Genomic DNA, 19180 nt, shown 5'->3' with positions numbered 1-19180 from the left:
CTGCTTAGGGCTACATCAATAGGAAACAAATCATAGAGATAGAACTTGGAACTACTTAATTGTGTCAAGTTTCAAAGAGCTAGCACAAACCGTGTTTGATTTAGAGTTCCAACTACATGTATCCACATAGGAGAAAACAGAGTGAAACCTAAAAATTAAAACTGTTACTGCCAACGAACGGTTTAACCTAGAAGAACGAAATTTGGTGAGCCAACTGGGATTGGGGTACTGATCATTACCTTAAAGTGTCATCAAGTATTGGTGAAAAAATGTGTGCTGAGATTTCAGGAAACTCGTAGTTTTTTCGAAGCTTGGCAACCCCTTTCCATGAAAGTGATTTACGCCGGTCTCTGCTTAGGGCTACATCAATCGGAAACAAACCATAGAGATAAAACTTCGAACTACGTTATTGTGTCAAGTTTCAAAGAGCTAGCATAAACCGTGTTTGATTTACACTTCCAACTACATTTATCCATATAGGAGAAAACAGAGTGAAACCTAAAAATTCAAACTGTTACTGCCAACGAACGGATTAACCTAGAAGAACGAAATTTGGTGAGCCAAGTGGGATTGGGGTACTGATCATTACCTGAAAGTGTCATCAATATTGGTTGAAAAAATGTGTGCTGAGATTTCAAGAAACTCGTAGATTTTTGGAAGCTTGGCAACCCCTTTCCATGAAAGTGATTTGCGCCAGTCTCTGCTTAGGGCTACATCAATAGGAAACAAATCATAGAGATAGAACTTGGAACTACTTTATTGTGTCAAGTTTCAAAGAGCTAGCACAAACCGTGTTTGATTTAGAGTTCCAACTACATCTATCCATATAGGAGAAAACAGAGTGAAACCTAAAAATTAAAATTGTTACTGCCAACGAACGGTTTAACCTAAAAGAAAAGAAATTTGGTGAGCCAAGTGGGATTGGGGTACTGATCATTACCTGAAAGTGTCATCAAGATTGGGTGAAAAAATGTGTAGTGAGATTTCAGGAAACTCGTAGTTTTTTGGAAGCTTGGCAACCCCTTTCAATGAAAGGGATTTGCGCTGGTCTCTGCTTAGGGCTACATCAATAGGAAACAAACCATAGAGATAGAACTTGGAACTACTTTATTGTGTCAAGTTACAAAGAGCTAGCACACACCGTGTTTGATTTAGAGTTCCAAATACATGTATCCATATAGGAGAAAACAGAGTGAAACCTAAAAATTAAAACTGGTACTGCCAACGAACGGTTTAACCTAGAAGAATGAAATTTGGTGAGCCAAGTGGGATTGGGGTACTGATCATTACCTGAAAGTGTCATCAAGATTGGGTGAAAAAATGTGTGCTGAGATTTCAGGAAACTCGTAGTTTTTTGGAAGCTTGGCAACCCCTTTTAATGAAAGTGATTTGTGCCGATCTCTGCTTAGGGCTACATCAATAGGAAACAAACCATAGAGATAGAACTTGGAACTACTTTATTGTGTCAAGTTTCAAAGAGCTAGCACAAACCGTGTTTGATTTAGAGTTCCAACTACATGTATCCATATAGGAGAAAACAGAGTGAAACCTAAAAATTAAAACTGTTACTGCCAACGAAGGGTTTAACGTAGAAGAACGAAATTTGGTGAGCCAACTGGGATTGGGGTACTGATCATTACCTGAAAGAGTCATCAAGATTGGGTGAAAAAATGTGTGCTGAGATTTCAGGAAACTCGTAGTTTTTTGGAAGCTTGACAACCCCTTTCCGTGAAAGTGATTTGTTCCAGTCACTGCTTAGGGCTACATCAATAGGAAACAAACCATAGAGATAGAACTTGGAACTACGTTATTGTGTCAAATTTCAAAGAGCTAGCACAAACCGTGTTTGATTTAGAGTTCCACTACATGTATCCATATAGGAGAAAACAGAGTGAAACCTAAAAATTAAAACTGTTACTGCCAACGAACGGTTTAACAAGGAAGAACGAAATTTGGTGAGCCAAGTGGGATTGCGGTACTGATCATTACCTGAAAGTGTCATCAAGATTGGGTGAAAAAATGTGTGCTGAGATTTCAGGAAACTCGTAGATTATTGGAAGCTTGGCAACCCCTTTCCATGAAAGTGATTTGCGCTGGTCTTCGCTTAGGGCTACATCAATAGGAAACAAACCATAGAGATAGAACTTGGAACTACTTTACTGTGTCAAGCTTCAAAGAACTAGCACAAACCGTGTTTGATTTAGAGTTCCAACTATATGTATCCATATAGGAGAAAACAGAGTGAAACCTAAAAATTTAAACTGTTACTGCCAACGAACGGTTTAACCTAGAAGAACGAAATTTGGTGAGCCAAGTGGGATTAGGGTACTGATCATTACCTGAAAGTGTCATCAAGATTGGGTAAAAAAATGTGTGCTGAGATTTCAGGAAAATCATAGTTTTTTGGAAGCTTGGCAACCCCTTTCCATGAAAGTGATATGCGCCCTTCTCTGCTAAGGGCTATGTCAATAGGAAACAAACTATAGAGATTGAACTTGGAACCACTTTATTTTGTAAAGTTTCAAAGAGCTAGCACAAACCGTGTTTGATTTAGAGTTCCAACTACACGTATCCACATAGGAGAAAACAGAGTGAAACCTAAAAATTAAAAATGTTACTGCCAATGAACGGTTTAACATAGAAGAACGAAATTTGGAGAGCCCACTGGGATTGGGGTACTGATCATTACCTTAAAGTGTCATCAAGATTGGGTGAAAAAATGTGTGCTGAGATTTCAGGGAACTCGTAGTTTTTTCGAAGCTTGGCAACCCCTTTCCATGAAAGTGATTTGCGCCGGTCTCTGCTTAGGGCTACATCAATAGGAAACAAACCATAGAGATAGAACTTGGAACTACTTTACTGTGTCAAGTTTCAAAGAGCTAGCACAAACCGTGTTTGATTTAGAGTTCCAACTACATGTATCCATATAGGAGAAAACAGAGTGAAACCTAAAAATTAAAACTGTTACTGCCAACGAAGGGTTTAACGTAGAAGAACGAAATTTGGTGAGCCAACTGGGATTGGGGTACTGATCATTACCTGAAAGAGTCATCAAGATTGGGTGAAAAAATGTGTGCTGAGATTTCAGGAAACTCGTAGTTTTTTGGAAGCTTGACAACCCCTTTCCGTGAAAGTGATTTGTGCCAGTCTCTGCTTAGGGCTACATCAATAGGAAACAAACCATAGAGATAGAACTTGGAACTACGTTATTGTGTCAAATTTCAAAGAGCTAGCACAAACCGTGTTTGATTTAGAGTTCCACTACATGTATCCATATAGGAGAAAACAGAGTGAAACCTAAAAATTAAAACTGTTACTGCCAACGAACGGTTTAACAAGGAAGAACGAAATTTGGTGAGCCAAGTGGGATTGCGGTACTGATCATTACCTGAAAGTGTCATCAAGATTGGGTGAAAAAATGTGTGCTGAGACTTCAGGAAACTCATAGTTTTTTGGCAGCTTGGGAACCCCTTTCCATGAAAGTGATTTGCGCCAGTCTCTGCTTAGGGCTACATCAATAGGAAACAAACCATAGAGAGAGAACTTGGAACTACTTTATTGTGTCAAGTTTCAAAGAGCTAGCACAAACCGTGTTTGATTTAGAGTTCCAACTACATGTATCCATATAGGAGAAAACAGAGTGAAACCTAAAAATTAAAACTGTTTCTGCCAACGAACGGTTTAACCTAGAAGAACGAAATTTGGTGAGCCAAGTGGGATTAGGGTACTGATCATTACCTGAAAGTGTCATCAAGATTGGGTAAAAAAATCTGTGCTGAGATTTCAGGTAACTCGTAGTTTTTTGGAAGCTTGGCAACCCCTTTCCATGAAAGTGATTTGCGCTGGTCTTCGCTTAGGTCTACATCAATAGGAAACAAACCATAGAGATAGAACTTGGAACTACTTTATTGTGTCATGTTTCAAAGAGCTAGCACAAACCTTGTTTCATTTAGAGTTCCAACTACATGTATCCATATATTAGAAAACAGAGTGAAACCTAAAAATTAAAACTGTTACTGCCAACGAACGGTTTAACCTAGAAGAACGAAATATGGTGAGCCAAGTGGGATTAGGGTACTGATCATTACCTGAAAGTGTCATCAAGATTGGGTAAAAAAATGTGTGCTGAGATTTCAGGTAACTCGTAGTTTTTTGGAAGCTTGGCAACCCCTTTCCATGAAAGTGATTTGCGCTGGTCTTCGCTTATGGCTACATCAATAGGAAACAAACCATAGAGATAGAACTTGGAACTACTTTACTGTGTCAAGTTTCAAAGAACTAGCACAAACCGTGTTTGATTTAGAGTTCCAACTATATGTATCCATATAGGAGAAAACAGAGTGAAACCTAAAAATTTAAACTGTTACTGCCAACGAACGGTTTAACCTAGAAGAACGAAATTTGGTGAGCCAAGTGGGATTGGGGTACTGATCATTACCTGAAAGAGTCATCAAGATTGGGTGAAAAAATGTGTGCTGAGATTTCAGGAAACTCGTAGTTTTTTGGAAGCTTGGCAACCCCTTTTCATGAAAGTGATTTGCGCCGGTCTCTGCTTAGGGCTACATCAATAGGAAACAAATCATAGAGATAGAACTTGGAACTACTTAATTGTGTCAAGTTTCAAAGAGCTAGCACAAACCGTGTTTGATTTAGAGTTCCAACTACATGTATCCACATAGGAGAAAACAGAGTGAAACCTAAAAATTAAAACTGTTACTGCCAACGAACGGTTTAACCTAGAAGAACGAAATTTGGTGAGCCAACTGGGATTGGGGTACTGATCATTACCTTAAAGTGTCATCAAGTATTGGTGAAAAAATGTGTGCTGAGATTTCAGGAAACTCGTAGTTTTTTCGAAGCTTGGCAACCCCTTTCCATGAAAGTGATTTACGCCGGTCTCTGCTTAGGGCTACATCAATAGGAAACAAACCATAGAGATAAAACTTCGAACTACGTTATTGTGTCAAGTTTCAAAGAGCTAGCATAAACCGTGTTTGATTTACACTTCCAACTACATTTATCCATATAGGAGAAAACAGAGTGAAACCTAAAAATTCAAACTGTTACTGCCAACGAACGGATTAACCTAGAAGAACGAAATTTGGTGAGCCAAGTGGGATTGGGGTACTGATCATTACCTGAAAGTGTCATCAATATTGGTTGAAAAAATGTGTGCTGAGATTTCAAGAAACTCGTAGATTTTTGGAAGCTTGGCAACCCCTTTCCATGAAAGTGATTTGCGCCAGTCTCTGCTTAGGGCTACATCAATAGGAAACAAATCATAGAGATAGAACTTGGAACTACTTTATTGTGTCAAGTTTCAAAGAGCTAGCACAAACCGTGTTTGATTTAGAGTTCCAACTACATCTATCCATATAGGAGAAAACAGAGTGAAACCTAAAAATTAAAATTGTTACTGCCAACGAACGGTTTAACCTAAAAGAAAAGAAATTTGGTGAGCCAAGTGGGATTGGGGTACTGATCATTACCTGAAAGTGTCATCAAGATTGGGTGAAAAAATGTGTAGTGAGATTTCAGGAAACTCGTAGTTTTTTGGAAGCTTGGCAACCCCTTTCAATGAAAGGGATTTGCGCTGGTCTCTGCTTAGGGCTACATCAATAGGAAACAAACCATAGAGATAGAACTTGGAACTACTTTATTGTGTCAAGTTACAAAGAGCTAGCACAAACCGTGTTTGATTTAGAGTTCCAAATACATGTATCCATATAGGAGAAAACAGAGTGAAACCTAAAAATTAAAACTGGTACTGCCAACGAACGGTTTAACCTAGAAGAATGAAATTTGGTGAGCCAAGTGGGATTGGGGTACTGATCATTACCTGAAAGTGTCATCAAGATTGGGTGAAAAAATGTGTGCTGAGATTTCAGGAAACTCGTAGTTTTTTGGAAGCTTGGCAACCCCTTTTAATGAAAGTGATTTGTGCCGATCTCTGCTTAGGGCTACATCAATAGGAAACAAACCATAGAGATAGAACTTGGAACTACTTTATTGTGTCAAGTTTCAAAGAGCTAGCACAAACCGTGTTTGATTTAGAGTTCCAACTACATGTATCCATATAGGAGAAAACAGAGTGAAACCTAAAAATTAAAACTGTTACTGCCAACGAAGGGTTTAACGTAGAAGAACGAAATTTGGTGAGCCAACTGGGATTGGGGTACTGATCATTACCTGAAAGAGTCATCAAGATTGGGTGAAAAAATGTGTGCTGAGATTTCAGGAAACTCGTAGTTTTTTGGAAGCTTGACAACCCCTTTCCGGGAAAGTGATTTGTTCCAGTCTCTGCTTAGGGCTACATCAATAGGAAACAAACCATAGAGATAGAACTTGGAACTACGTTATTGTGTCAAATTTCAAAGAGCTAGCACAAACCGTGTTTGATTTAGAGTTCCACTACATGTATCCATATAGGAGAAAACAGAGTGAAACCTAAAAATTAAAACTGTTACTGCCAACGAACGGTTTAACAAGGAAGAACGAAATTTGGTGAGCCAAGTGGGATTGCGGTACTGATCATTACCTGAAAGTGTCATCAAGATTGGGTGAAAAAATGTGTGCTGAGATTTCAGGAAACTCGTAGATTATTGGAAGCTTGGCAACCCCTTTCCATGAAAGTGATTTGCGCTGGTCTTCGCTTAGGGCTACATCAATAGGAAACAAACCATAGAGATAGAACTTGGAACTACTTTACTGTGTCAAGCTTCAAAGAACTAGCACAAACCGTGTTTGATTTAGAGTTCCAACTATATGTATCCATATAGGAGAAAACAGAGTGAAACCTAAAAATTTAAACTGTTACTGCCAACGAACGGTTTAACCTAGAAGAACGAAATTTGGTGAGCCAAGTGGGATTAGGGTACTGATCATTACCTGAAAGTGTCATCAAGATTGGGTAAAAAAATGTGTGCTGAGATTTCAGGAAAATCGTAGTTTTTTGGAAGCTTGGCAACCCCTTTCCATGAAAGTGATATGCGCCCTTCTCTGCTAAGGGCTATGTCAATAGGAAACAAACTATAGAGATTGAACTTGGAACCACTTTATTTTGTAAAGTTTCAAAGAGCTAGCACAAACCGTGTTTGATTTAGAGTTCCAACTACACGTATCCACATAGGAGAAAACAGAGTGAAACCTAAAAATTAAAACTGTTACTGCCAATGAACGGTTTAACCTAGAAGAACGAAATTTGGAGAGCCCACTGGGATTGGGGTACTGATCATTACCTTAAAGTGTCATCAAGATTGGGTGAAAAAATGTGTGCTGAGATTTCAGGGAACTCGTAGTTTTTTCGAAGCTTGGCAACCCCTTTCCATGAAAGTGATTTGCGCCGGTCTCTGCTTAGGGCTACATCAATAGGAAACAAACCATAGAGATAGAACTTGGAACTACTTTATTGTGTCAAGTTTCAAAGAGCTAGCACAAACCGTGTTTGATTTAGAGTTCCAACTACATGTATCCATATAGGAGAAAACAGAGTGAAACCTAAAAATTAAAACTGTTACTGCCAACGAAGGGTTTAACGTAGAAGAACGAAATTTGGTGAGCCAACTGGGATTGGGGTACTGATCATTACCTGAAAGAGTCATCAAGATTGGGTGAAAAAATGTGTGCTGAGATTTCAGGAAACTCGTAGTTTTTTGGAAGCTTGACAACCCCTTTCCGTGAAAGTGATTTGTGCCAGTCTCTGCTTAGGGCTACATCAATAGGAAACAAACCATAGAGATAGAACTTGGAACTACGTTATTGTGTCAAATTTCAAAGAGCTAGCACAAACCGTGTTTGATTTAGAGTTCCACTACATGTATCCATATAGGAGAAAACAGAGTGAAACCTAAAAATTAAAACTGTTACTGCCAACGAACGGTTTAACAAGGAAAAACGAAATTTGGTGAGCCAAGTGGGATTGCGGTACTGATCATTACCTGAAAGTGTCATCAAGATTGGGTGAAAAAATGTGTGCTGAGACTTCAGGAAACTCATAGTTTTTTGGCAGCTTGGGAACCCCTTTCCATGAAAGTGATTTGCGCCAGTCTCTGCTTAGGGCTACATCAATAGGAAACAAACCATAGAGAGAGAACTTGGAACTACTTTATTGTGTCAAGTTTCAAAGAGCTAGCACAAACCGTGTTTGATTTAGAGTTCCAACTACATGTATCCATATAGGAGAAAACAGAGTGAAACCTAAAAATTAAAACTGTTTCTGCCAACGAACGGTTTAACCTAGAAGAACGAAATTTGGTGAGCCAAGTGGGATTAGGGTACTGATCATTACCTGAAAGTGTCATCAAGATTGGGTAAAAAAATGTGTGCTGAGATTTCAGGTAACTCGTAGTTTTTTGGAAGCTTGGCAACCCATTTCCATGAAAGTGATTTGCGCTGGTCTTCGCTTAGGTCTACATCAATAGGAAACAAACCATAGAGATAGAACTTGGAACTACTTTATTGTGTCATGTTTCAAAGAGCTAGCACAAACCTTGTTTCATTTAGAGTTCCAACTACATGTATCCATATATTAGAAAACAGAGTGAAACCTAAAAATTAAAACTGTTACTGCCAACGAACGGTTTAACCTAGAAGAACGAAATATGGTGAGCCAAGTGGGATTAGGGTACTGATCATTACCTGAAAGTGTCATCAAGATTGGGTAAAAAAATGTGTGCTGAGATTTCAGGTAACTCGTAGTTTTTTGGAAGCTTGGCAACCCCTTTCCATGAAAGTGATTTGCGCTGGTCTTCGCTTACGGCTACATCAATAGGAAACAAACCATAGAGATAGAACTTGGAACTACTTTACTGTGTCAAGTTTCAAAGAACTAGCACAAACCGTGTTTGATTTAGAGTTCCAACTATATGTATCCATATAGGAGAAAACAGAGTGAAACCTAAAAATTTAAACTGTTACTGCCAACGAACGGTTTAACCTAGAAGAACGAAATTTGGTGAGCCAAGTGGGATTAGGGTACTGATCATTACCTGAAAGTGTCATCAAGATTGGGTAAAAAAATGTGTGCTGAGATTTCAGGAAAATCGTAGTTTTTTGGAAGCTTGGCAACCCCTTTCCGTGAAAGTGATATGCGCCCTTCTCTGCTTAGGGCTATGTCAATAGGAAACAAAACGTAGAGATAGAACTTGGAACTACTTTATTGTGTCAAGTTTCAAAGAGCTAGCACAAACCGTGTTTGATTTAGAGTTCCAACTACACTTATCCACATAGGAGAAAACACAGTGAAACCTAAAAATTAAAACTGTTACTGCCAATGAACGGTTTAACCTAGAAGAACGAAATTTGGAGAGCCCACTGGGATTGGGGTACTGATCATTACCTTAAAGTGTCATCAAGTTTGGGTGAAAAAATGTGTGCTGAGATTTCAGGGAACTCGTAGTTTTTTCGAAGCTTGGCAACCCCTTTTTATGAAAGTGATTTACGCCGGTCTCTGCTTAGGGCTACATCAATAGGAAACAAACCATAGAGATAGAACTTCGAACTACGTTATTGTGTCAAGTTTCAATAAGCTAGCATAAACCGTGTTTGATTTACAGTTCCAACTACATTTATCCATATAGGAGAAAACAGAGTGAAACCTAAAAATTCAAACTGTTACTGCCAACGAACGGATTAACCTAGAAGAACGAAATTTGGTGAGCCAAGTGGGATTGGTGTACTGATCATTACCTGAAAGTGTCATCAAGATTGGTTGAAAAAATGTGTGCTGAGATTTCAGGAAACTCGTAGATTATTGGAAGCTTGGAAACCCCTTTCCATGAAAGTGATTTGCGCCAGTCTCTGCTTAGGGCTACATCAATAGGAAACAAATCATAGAGATAGAACTTGGAACTACTTTATTGTGTCAAGTTTCAAAGAGCTAGCACAAACCGTGTTTGATTTACAGTTCCAACTACATCTATCCATATAGGAGAAAACAGAGTGAAACCTAAAAATTAAAACTGTTACTGCCAACGAACGGTTTAACCTAAAAGAACGAAATTTGGTGAGCCAAGTGGGATTGGGGTACTGATCATTACCTGAAAGTGTCATCAAGATTGGGTGAAAAAATGTGTAGTGAGATTTCAGGAAACTCGTAGTTTTTTGGAAGCTTGGCAACCCCTTTCCATGAAAGGGATTTGCGCTGGTCTCTGCTTAGGGCTACATCAATAGGAAACAAGCCATAGAGATAGAACTTGGAACTACTTTATTGTGTCAAGTTTCAAAGAGCTAGCACAAACCGTGTTTGATTTAGAGTTCCAACTACATGTATCCATATAGGAGAAAACAGAGTGAAACCTAAAAATTAAAACTGGTACTGCCAACGAACAGTTTAACCTAGAAGAATGAAATTTGGTGAGCCAAGTGGGATTGGGGTACTGATCATTACCTGAAAGTGTCATCAAGATTGGGTGAAAAAATGTGTGCTGAGATTTCAGGAAACTCGTAGTTTTTTGGAAGCTTGGCAACCCCTTTTCATGAAAGTGATTTGTGCCGGTCTCTGATTAGGGCTACATCAATAGGAAAGAAACCATAGAGATAGAACTTGGAACTACTTTACTGTGTCAAGTTTCAAAGAGCTAGCACAAACCGTGTTTGATTTAGAGTTCCAACTACATGTATCCATATAGGAGAAAACAGAGTGAAACCTAAAAATTAAAACTGTTACTGCCAACGAAGGGTTTAACGTAGAAGAACGAAATTTGGTGAGCCAACTGGGATTGGGGTACTGATCATTACCTGAAAGAGTCATCAAGATTGGGTGAAAAAATGTGTGCTGAGATTTCAGGAAACTCGTAGTTTTTTGGAAGCTTGACAACCCCTTTCCGTGAAAGTGATTTGTGCCAGTCTCTGCTTAGGGCTACATCAATAGGAAACAAACCATAGAGAGAGAACTTGGAACTACTTTATTGTGTCAAGTTTCAAAGAGCTAGCACAAACCGTGTTTGATTTAGAGTTCCAACTACATGTATCCATATAGGAGAAAACAGAGTGAAACCTAAAAATTAAAACTGTTTCTGCCAACGAACGGTTTAACCTAGAAGAACGAAATTTGGTGAGCCAAGTGGGATTAGGGTACTGATCATTACCTGAAAGTGTCTTCAAGATTGGGTAAAAAATGTGTGCTGAGATTTCAGGTAAATCGTAGTTTTTTGGAAGCTTGGCAACCCCTTTCCATGAAAGTGATTTGCGCTGGTCTTCGCTTAGGGATACATCAATAGGAAACAAACCATAGAGATAGAACATGGAACTACTTTATTGTGTCAAGTTTCCAAGAGCTAGCACAAACCGTGTTTGATTTAGAGTTCCAACTACATGTATCCATATAGGAGAAAACAGAGTGAAACCTAAAAATTAAAACTGTTTCTGCCAACGAACGGTTTAACCTAGAAGAACGAAATTTGGTGAGCCAAGTGGGATTAGGGTACTGATCATTACCTGAAAGTGTCATCAAGATTGGGTAAAAAAATGTGTGCTGAGATTTCAGGAAAATCGTAGTGTTTTGGAAGCTTGGCAACCCCTTTCCATGAAAGTGATATGCGCCCTTCTCTGCTTAGGGCTATGTCAATAGGAAACAAAACGTAGAGATAGAACTTGGAACTACTTTATTGTGTCAAGTTTCAAAGAGCTAGCACAAACCGTGTTTGATTTAGAGTTCCAACTACATGTATCCACATAGGAGAAAACAGAGTGAAACCTAAAAATTAAAACTGTTACTGCCAATGAACGGTTTAACCTAGAAGAACGAAATTTGGAGAGCCCACTGGGATTGGGGAACTGAACATTACCTTAAAGTGTCATCAAGATTGTGTGAAAAAATGTGTGCTGAGATTTCAGGGAACTCGTAGTTTTTTCGAAGCTTGGCAACCCCTTTCCATGAAAGTGATTTACGCCGGTCTCTGCTTAGGGCTACATCAATAGGAAACAAACCATAGAGATAGAACTTTGAACTACGTTATTGTGTCAAGTTTCAAAGAGGTAGCATAAACCGTGTTTCATTTACAGTTCCAACGACATTTATCCATATAGGAGAAAACAGAGTGAAACTTAAAAATTAAAACTGTTACTGCCAACGAACGGATTAACCTAGAAGAACGAAATTTGGTGAGCCAAGTGGGATTGGTGTACTGATCATTACCTGAAAGTGTCATCAAGATTGGTTGAAAAAATGTGTGCTGAGATTTCAGGAAACTCGTAGATATTTGGAAGCTTGGCAACCCCTTTCCATGAAAGTGATTTGCGCTGGTCTTCGCTTACGGCTACATCAATAGGAAACAAACCATAGAGATAGAACTTGGAACTACTTTACTGTGTCAAGTTTCAAAGAACTAGCACAAACCGTGTTTGATTTAGAGTTCCAACTATATGTATCCATATAGGAGAAAACAGAGTGAAACCTAAAAATTTAAACTGTTACTGCCAACGAACGGTTTAACCTAGAAGAACGAAATTTGGTGAGCCAAGTGGGATTAGGGTACTGATCATTACCTGAAAGTGTCATCAAGATTGGGTAAAACAATGTGTGCTGAGATTTCAGGAAAATCGTAGTTTTTTGGAAGCTTGGCAACCCCTTTCCATGAAAGTGATATGCGCCCTTCTCTGCTTAGGGCTATGTCAATAGGAAACAAAACGTAGAGATAGAACTTGGAACTACTTTATTGTGTCAAGTTTCAAAGAGCTAGCACAAACCGTGTTTGATTTAGAGTTCCAACTACACGTATCCACATAGGAGAAAACAGAGTGAAACCTAAAAATTAAAACTGTTACTGCCAATGAACGGTTTAACCTAGAAGAACGAAATTTGGAGAGCCCACTGGGATTGGGGTACTGATCATTACCTTAAAGTGTCATCAAGATTGGGTGAAAAAATGTGTGCTGAGATTTCAGGGAACTCGTAGTTTTTTCGAAGCTTGGCAACCCCTTACCATGAAAGTGATTTGCGCCGGTCTCTGTTTAGGGCTACATCAATAGGAAACAAACCATAGAGATAGAACTTGGAACTACTTTATTGTGTCAAGTTTCAAAGAGCTAGCACAAACCGTGTTTGATTTAGAGTTCCAACTACATGTATCCATATAGGAGAAAACAGAGTGAAACCTAAAAATTAAAACTGTTACTGCCAACGAAGGGTTTAACGTAGAAGAACGAAATTTGGTGAGCCAACTGGGATTGGGGTACTGATCATTACCTGAAAGAGTCATCAAGATTGGGTGAAAAAATGTGTGCTGAGATATCAGGAAACTCGTAGTTTTTTGGAAGCTTGACAACCCCTTTCCGTGAAAGTGATTTGTGCCAGTCTCTGCTTAGGGCTACATCAATAGGAAACAAACCATAGAGATAGAACTTGGAACTACGTTATTGTGTCAAATTTCAAAGAGCTAGCACAAACCGTGTTTGATTTAGAGTTCCACTACATGTAACCATATAGGAGAAAACAGAGTGAAACCTAAAAATTAAAACTGTTACTGCCAACGAACGGTTTAACAAGGAAGAACGAAATTTGGTGAGCCAAGTGGGATTGCGGTACTGATCATTACCTGAAAGTGTCATCAAGATTGGGTGAAAAAATGTGTGCTGAGATTTCAGGAAACTCGTAGTTTTTTGGAAGCTTGACAACCCCTTTCCGTGAAAGTGATTTGTGCCAGTCTCTGCTTAGGGCTACATCAATAGGAAACAAACCATAGAGATAGAACTTGGAACTACGTTATTGTGTCAAATTTCAAAGAGCTAGCACAAACCGTGTTTGATTTAGAGTTCCACTACATGTAACCATATAGGAGAAAACAGAGTGAAACCTAAAAATTAAAACTGTTACTGCCAACGAACGGTTTAACAAGGAAGAACGAAATTTGGTGAGCCAAGTGGGATTGCGGTACTGATCATTACCTGAAAGTGTCATCAAGATTGGGTGAAAAAATGTGTGCTGAGACTTCAGGAAACTCATAGTTTTTTGGCAGCTTGGGAACCCCTTTCCATGAAAGTGATTTGCGCCAGTCTCTGCTTAGGGCTACATCAATAGGAAACAAACCATAGAGAGAGAACGTGGAACTACTTTATTGTGTCAAGTTTCAAAGAGCTAGCACAAACCGTGTTTGATTTAGAGTTCCAACTACATGTATCCATATAGGAGAAAACAGAGTGAAACCTAAAAATTAAAACTGTTTCTGCCAACGAACGGTTTAACCTAGAAGAACGAAATTTGGTGAGCCAAGTGGGATTAGGGTACTGATCATTACCTGAAAGTGTCATCAAGATTGGGTAAAAAAATGTGTGCTGAGATTTCAGGTAACTCGTAGTTTTTTGGAAGCTTGGCAACCCCTTTCCATGAAAGTGATTTGCGCTGGTCTTCGCTTAGGTCTACATCAATAGGAAACAAACCATAGAGATAGAAGTTGGAACTACTTTATTGTGTCATGTTTCAAAGAGCTAGCACAAACCATGTTTCATTTAGAGTTCCAACTACATGTATCCATATATTAGAAAACAGAGTGAAACCTAAAAATTAAAACTGTTACTGCCAACGAACGGTTTAACCTAGAAGAACGAAATATGGTGAGCCAAGTGGGATTAGGGTACTGATCATTACCTGAAAGTGTCATCAAGATTGGGTAAAAAAATGTGTGCTGAGATTTCAGGTAACTCGTAGTTTTTTCGAAGCTTGGCAACCCCTTTCCATGAAAGTGATTTGCGCTGGTCTTCGCTTAGGGCTACATCAATAGGAAACAAACCATAGAGATAGAACTTGGAACTACTTTACTGTGTCAAGTTTCAAAGAAGTAGCACAAACCGTGTTTGATTTAGAGTTCCAAATATATGTATCCATATAGGAGAAAACAGAGTGAAACCTAAAAATTTAAACTGTTACTGCCAACGAACGGTTTAACCTAGAAGAACGAAATTTGGTGAGCCAAGTGGGATTAGGGTACTGATCATTACCTGAAAGTGTCATCAAGATTGGGTAAAAAAATGTGTGCTGAGATTTCAGGAAAATCGTAGTTTTTTGGAAGCTTGGCAACCCCTTTCCATGAAAGTGATATGCGCCCTTCTCTGCTTAGGGCTATGTCAATAGGAAACAAAACGTAGAGATAGAACTTGGAACTACTTTATTGTGTCAAGTTTCAAAGAGCTAGCACAAACCGTGTTTGATTTAGAGTTCCAACTACACGTATCCACATAGGAGAAAACAGAGTGAAACCTAAAAATTAAAACTGTTACTGCCAATGAACGGTTTAACCTAGAAGAACGAAATTTGGAGAGCCCACTGGGATTGGGGTACTGATCATTACCTGAAAGTGTCATCAAGATTGGGTGAAAAAATGTGTAGTGAGATTTCAGGAAACTCGAAGTTTTTTGGAAGCTTGGCAACCCCTTTCCATGAAAGGGATTTGCGCTGGTCTCTGCTTAGGGCTACATCAATAGGAAACAAGCCATAGAGATAGAACTTGGAACTACTTTATTGTGTCAAGTTCAAAGAGCTAGCACAAACCGTGTTTGATTTAGAGTTCCAACTACATGTATCCATATAGGAGAAAACAGAGTGAAACCTAAAAATTAAAACTGATACTGCCAACGAACGGTTTAACCTAGAAGAATGAAATTTAGTGAGCCAAGTGGGATTGGGGTACTGATCATTACCTGAAAGTGTCATCAAGATTGGGTGAAAAAATGTGTGCTGAGATTTCAGGAAACTCGTAGTTTTTTGGAAGCTTGGCAACCCCTTTTCATGAAAGTGATTTGCGCCGGTCTCTGCTTAGGGCTACATCAATAGGAAACAAATCATAGAGATAGAACTTGGAACTACTTTATTGTGTCAAGTTTCAAAGAGCTAGCACAAACCGTGTTTGATTTAGAGTTCCAACTACATGTATCCACATAGGAGAAAACAGAGTGAAACCTAAAAATTAAAACTGTTACTGCCAACGAACGGTTTAACCTAGAAGAACGAAATTTGGTGAGCCAACTGGGATTGGGGTACTGATCATTACCTTAAAGTGTCATCAAGTATTGGTGAAAAAATGTGTGCTGAGATTTCAGGAAACTCGTAGTTTTTTGGAAGCTTGGCAACCCCTTTCCATGAAAGTGATTTACGCCGGTCTCTGCTTAGGGCTACATCAATAGGAAACATACCATAGAGATAAAACTTCGAACTACGTTATTGTGTCAAGTTTCAAAGAGCTAGCATAAACCGTGTTTGATTTACACTTCCAACTACATTTATCCATATAGGAGAAAACAGAGTGAAACCTAAAAATTCAAACTGTTACTGCCAACGAACGGATTAACCTAGAAGAACGAAATTTGGTGAGCCAAGTGGGATTGGGGTACTGATCATTACCTGAAAGTGTCATCAATATTGGTTGAAAAAATGTGTGCTGAGATTTCAAGAAACTCGTAGATTTTTGGAAGCTTGGCAACCCCTTTCCATGAAAGTGATTTGCGCCAGTGTCTGCTTAGGGCTACATCAATAGGAAACAAATCATAGAGATAGAACTTGGAACTACTTTATTGTGTCAAGTTTCAAAGAGCTAGCACAAACCGTGTTTGATTTAGAGTTCCAACTACATCTATCCATATAGGAGAAAACAGAGTGAAACCTAAAAATTAAAATTGTTACTGCCAACGAACGGTTTAACCTAAAAGAAAAGAAATATGGTGAGCCAAGTGGGATTGCGGTACTGATCATTACCTGAAAGTGTCATCAAGATTGGGTGAAAAAATGTGTAGTGAGATTTCAGGAAACTCGTAGTTTTTTGGAAGCTTGGCAACCCCTTTCCATGAAAGGGATTTGCGCTGGTCTCTGCTTAGGGCTACATCAATAGGAAACAAACCATAGAGATAGAACTTGGAACTACTTTATTGTGTCAAGTTACAAAGAGGTAGCACAAACCGTGTTTGATTTAGAGTTCCAAATACATGTATCCATATAGGAGAAAACAGAGTGAAACCTAAAAATTAAAACTGGTACTGCCAACGAACGGTTTAACCTAGAAGAATGAAATTTGGTGAGCCAAGTGGGATTGGGGTACTGATCATTACCTGAAAGTGTCATCAAGATTGGGTGAAAAAATGTGTGCTGAGATTTCAGGAAACTCGTAGTTTTTTGGAAGCTTGGCAACCCCTTTTAATGAAAGTGATTTGTGCCGATCTCTGCTTAGGGCTACATCAATAGGAAACAAACCATAGAGATAGAACTTGGAACTACTTTATTGTGTCAAGTTTCAAAGAGCTAGCACAAACCGTGTTTGATTTAGAGTTCCAACTACATTTATCCATATAGGAGAAAACAGAGTGAAACCTAAAAATTAAAACTGTTACTGCCAACGAAGGGTTTAACGTAGAAGAACGAAATTTGGTGAGCCAACTGGGATTGGGGTACTGATCATTACCTGAAAGAGTCATCAAGATTGGGTGAAAAAATGTGTGCTGAGATTTCAGGAAACTCGTAGTTTTTTGGAAGCTTGACAACCCCTTTCCGTGAAAGTGATTTGTTCCAGTCTCTGCTTAGGGCTACATCAATAGGAAACAAACCATAGAGATAGAACTTGGAACTACGTTATTGTGTCAAATTTCAAAGAGCTAGCACAAACCGTGTTTGATTTAGAGTTCCACTACATGTATCCATATAGAAGAAAACAGAGTGAAACCTAAAAATTAAAACTGTTACTGCCAACGAACGGTTTAACAAGGAAGAACGAAATTTGGTGAGCCAAGTGGGATTGCGGTACTGATCATTACCTGAAAGTGTCATCAAGATTGGGTGAAAAAATGTGTGCTGAGATTTCAGGAAACTCGTAGATTATTGGAAGGTTGGCAACCCCTTTCCATGAAAGTGATTTGCGCTGGTCTTCCCTTAGGGCTACATCAATAGGAAACAAACCATAGAGATAGAACTTGGAACTACTTTACTGTGTCAAGTTTCAAAGAACTAGCACAAACCGTGTTTGATTTAGAGTTCCAACTATATGTATCCATATAGGAGAAAACAGAGTGAAACATAAAAATTTAAACTGTTACTGCCAACGAACGGTTTAACTTAGAAGAACGAAATTTGGTGAGCCAAGTGGGATTAGGGTACTGATCATTACCTGAAAGTGTCATCAAGATTGGGTAAAAAAATGTGTGCTGAGATTTCAGGAAAATCGTAGTTTTTTGGAAGCTTGGCAACCCCTTTCCATGAAAGTGATATGCGCCCTTCTCTGCTTAGGGCTATGTCAATAGGAAACAAACTATAGAGATTGAACTTGGAACCACTTTATTTTGTAAAGTTTCAAAGAGCTAGCACAAACCGTGTTTGATTTAGAGTTCCAACTACACGTATCCACATAGGAGAAAACAGAGTGAAACCTAAAAATTAAAACTGTTACTGCCAATGAACGGTTTAACCTAGAAGAACGAAATTTGGAGAGCCCACTGGGATTGGGGTACTGATCATTACCTTAAAGTGTCATCAAGGTTGGGTGAAAAAATGTGTGCTGAGATTTCAGGGAACTCGTAGTTTTTTCGAAGCTTGGCAACCCCTTTCCATGAAAGTGATTTGCGCCGGTCTCTGCTTAGGGCTACATCAATAGGAAACAAACCATAGAGATAGAACTTGGAACTACTTTATTGTGTCAAGTTTCAAAGAGCTAGCATAAACCGTGTTTGATTTAGAGTTCCAACTACATGTATCCATATAGGAGAAAACAGAGTGAAACCTAAAAATTAAAACTGTTACTGCCAACGAACGGTTTAATGTAGAAGAACGAAATTTGGTGAGCCAACTGGGATTAGGGTACTGATCATTACCTGAAAGAGTAATCAAGATTGGGTGAAAAAATGTGTGCTGAGATTTCAGGAAACTCGTAGTTTTTTGGAAGCTTGACAACCCCTTTCCGTGAAAGTGATTTGTGCCAGTCTCTGCTTAGGGCTACATCAATAGGAAACAAACCATAGAGATAGAACTTGGAACTACGTTATTGTGTCAAATTTCAAAGAGCTAGCACAAACCGTGTTTGATTTAGAGTTCCACTACATGTATCCATATAGGAGAAAACAGAGTGAAACCTAAAAATTAAAACTGTTACTGCCAACGAACTGTTTAACAAGGAAGAACGAAATTTGGTGAGCCAAGTGGGATTGCGGTACTGATCATTACCTGAAAGTGTCATCAAGATTGGGTGAAAAAATGTGTGCTGAGACTTCA

The sequence above is a fragment of the Spermophilus citellus genome (genome assembly GCF_964194105.1).
Source record: "Spermophilus citellus genome assembly, chromosome: 11".
NCBI classification, from domain to species: domain Eukaryota; kingdom Metazoa; phylum Chordata; class Mammalia; order Rodentia; family Sciuridae; genus Spermophilus; species Spermophilus citellus.
The sequence above is the reverse complement of the archived record's forward strand: the minus strand, read 5'-3'. Positions refer to the sequence as shown.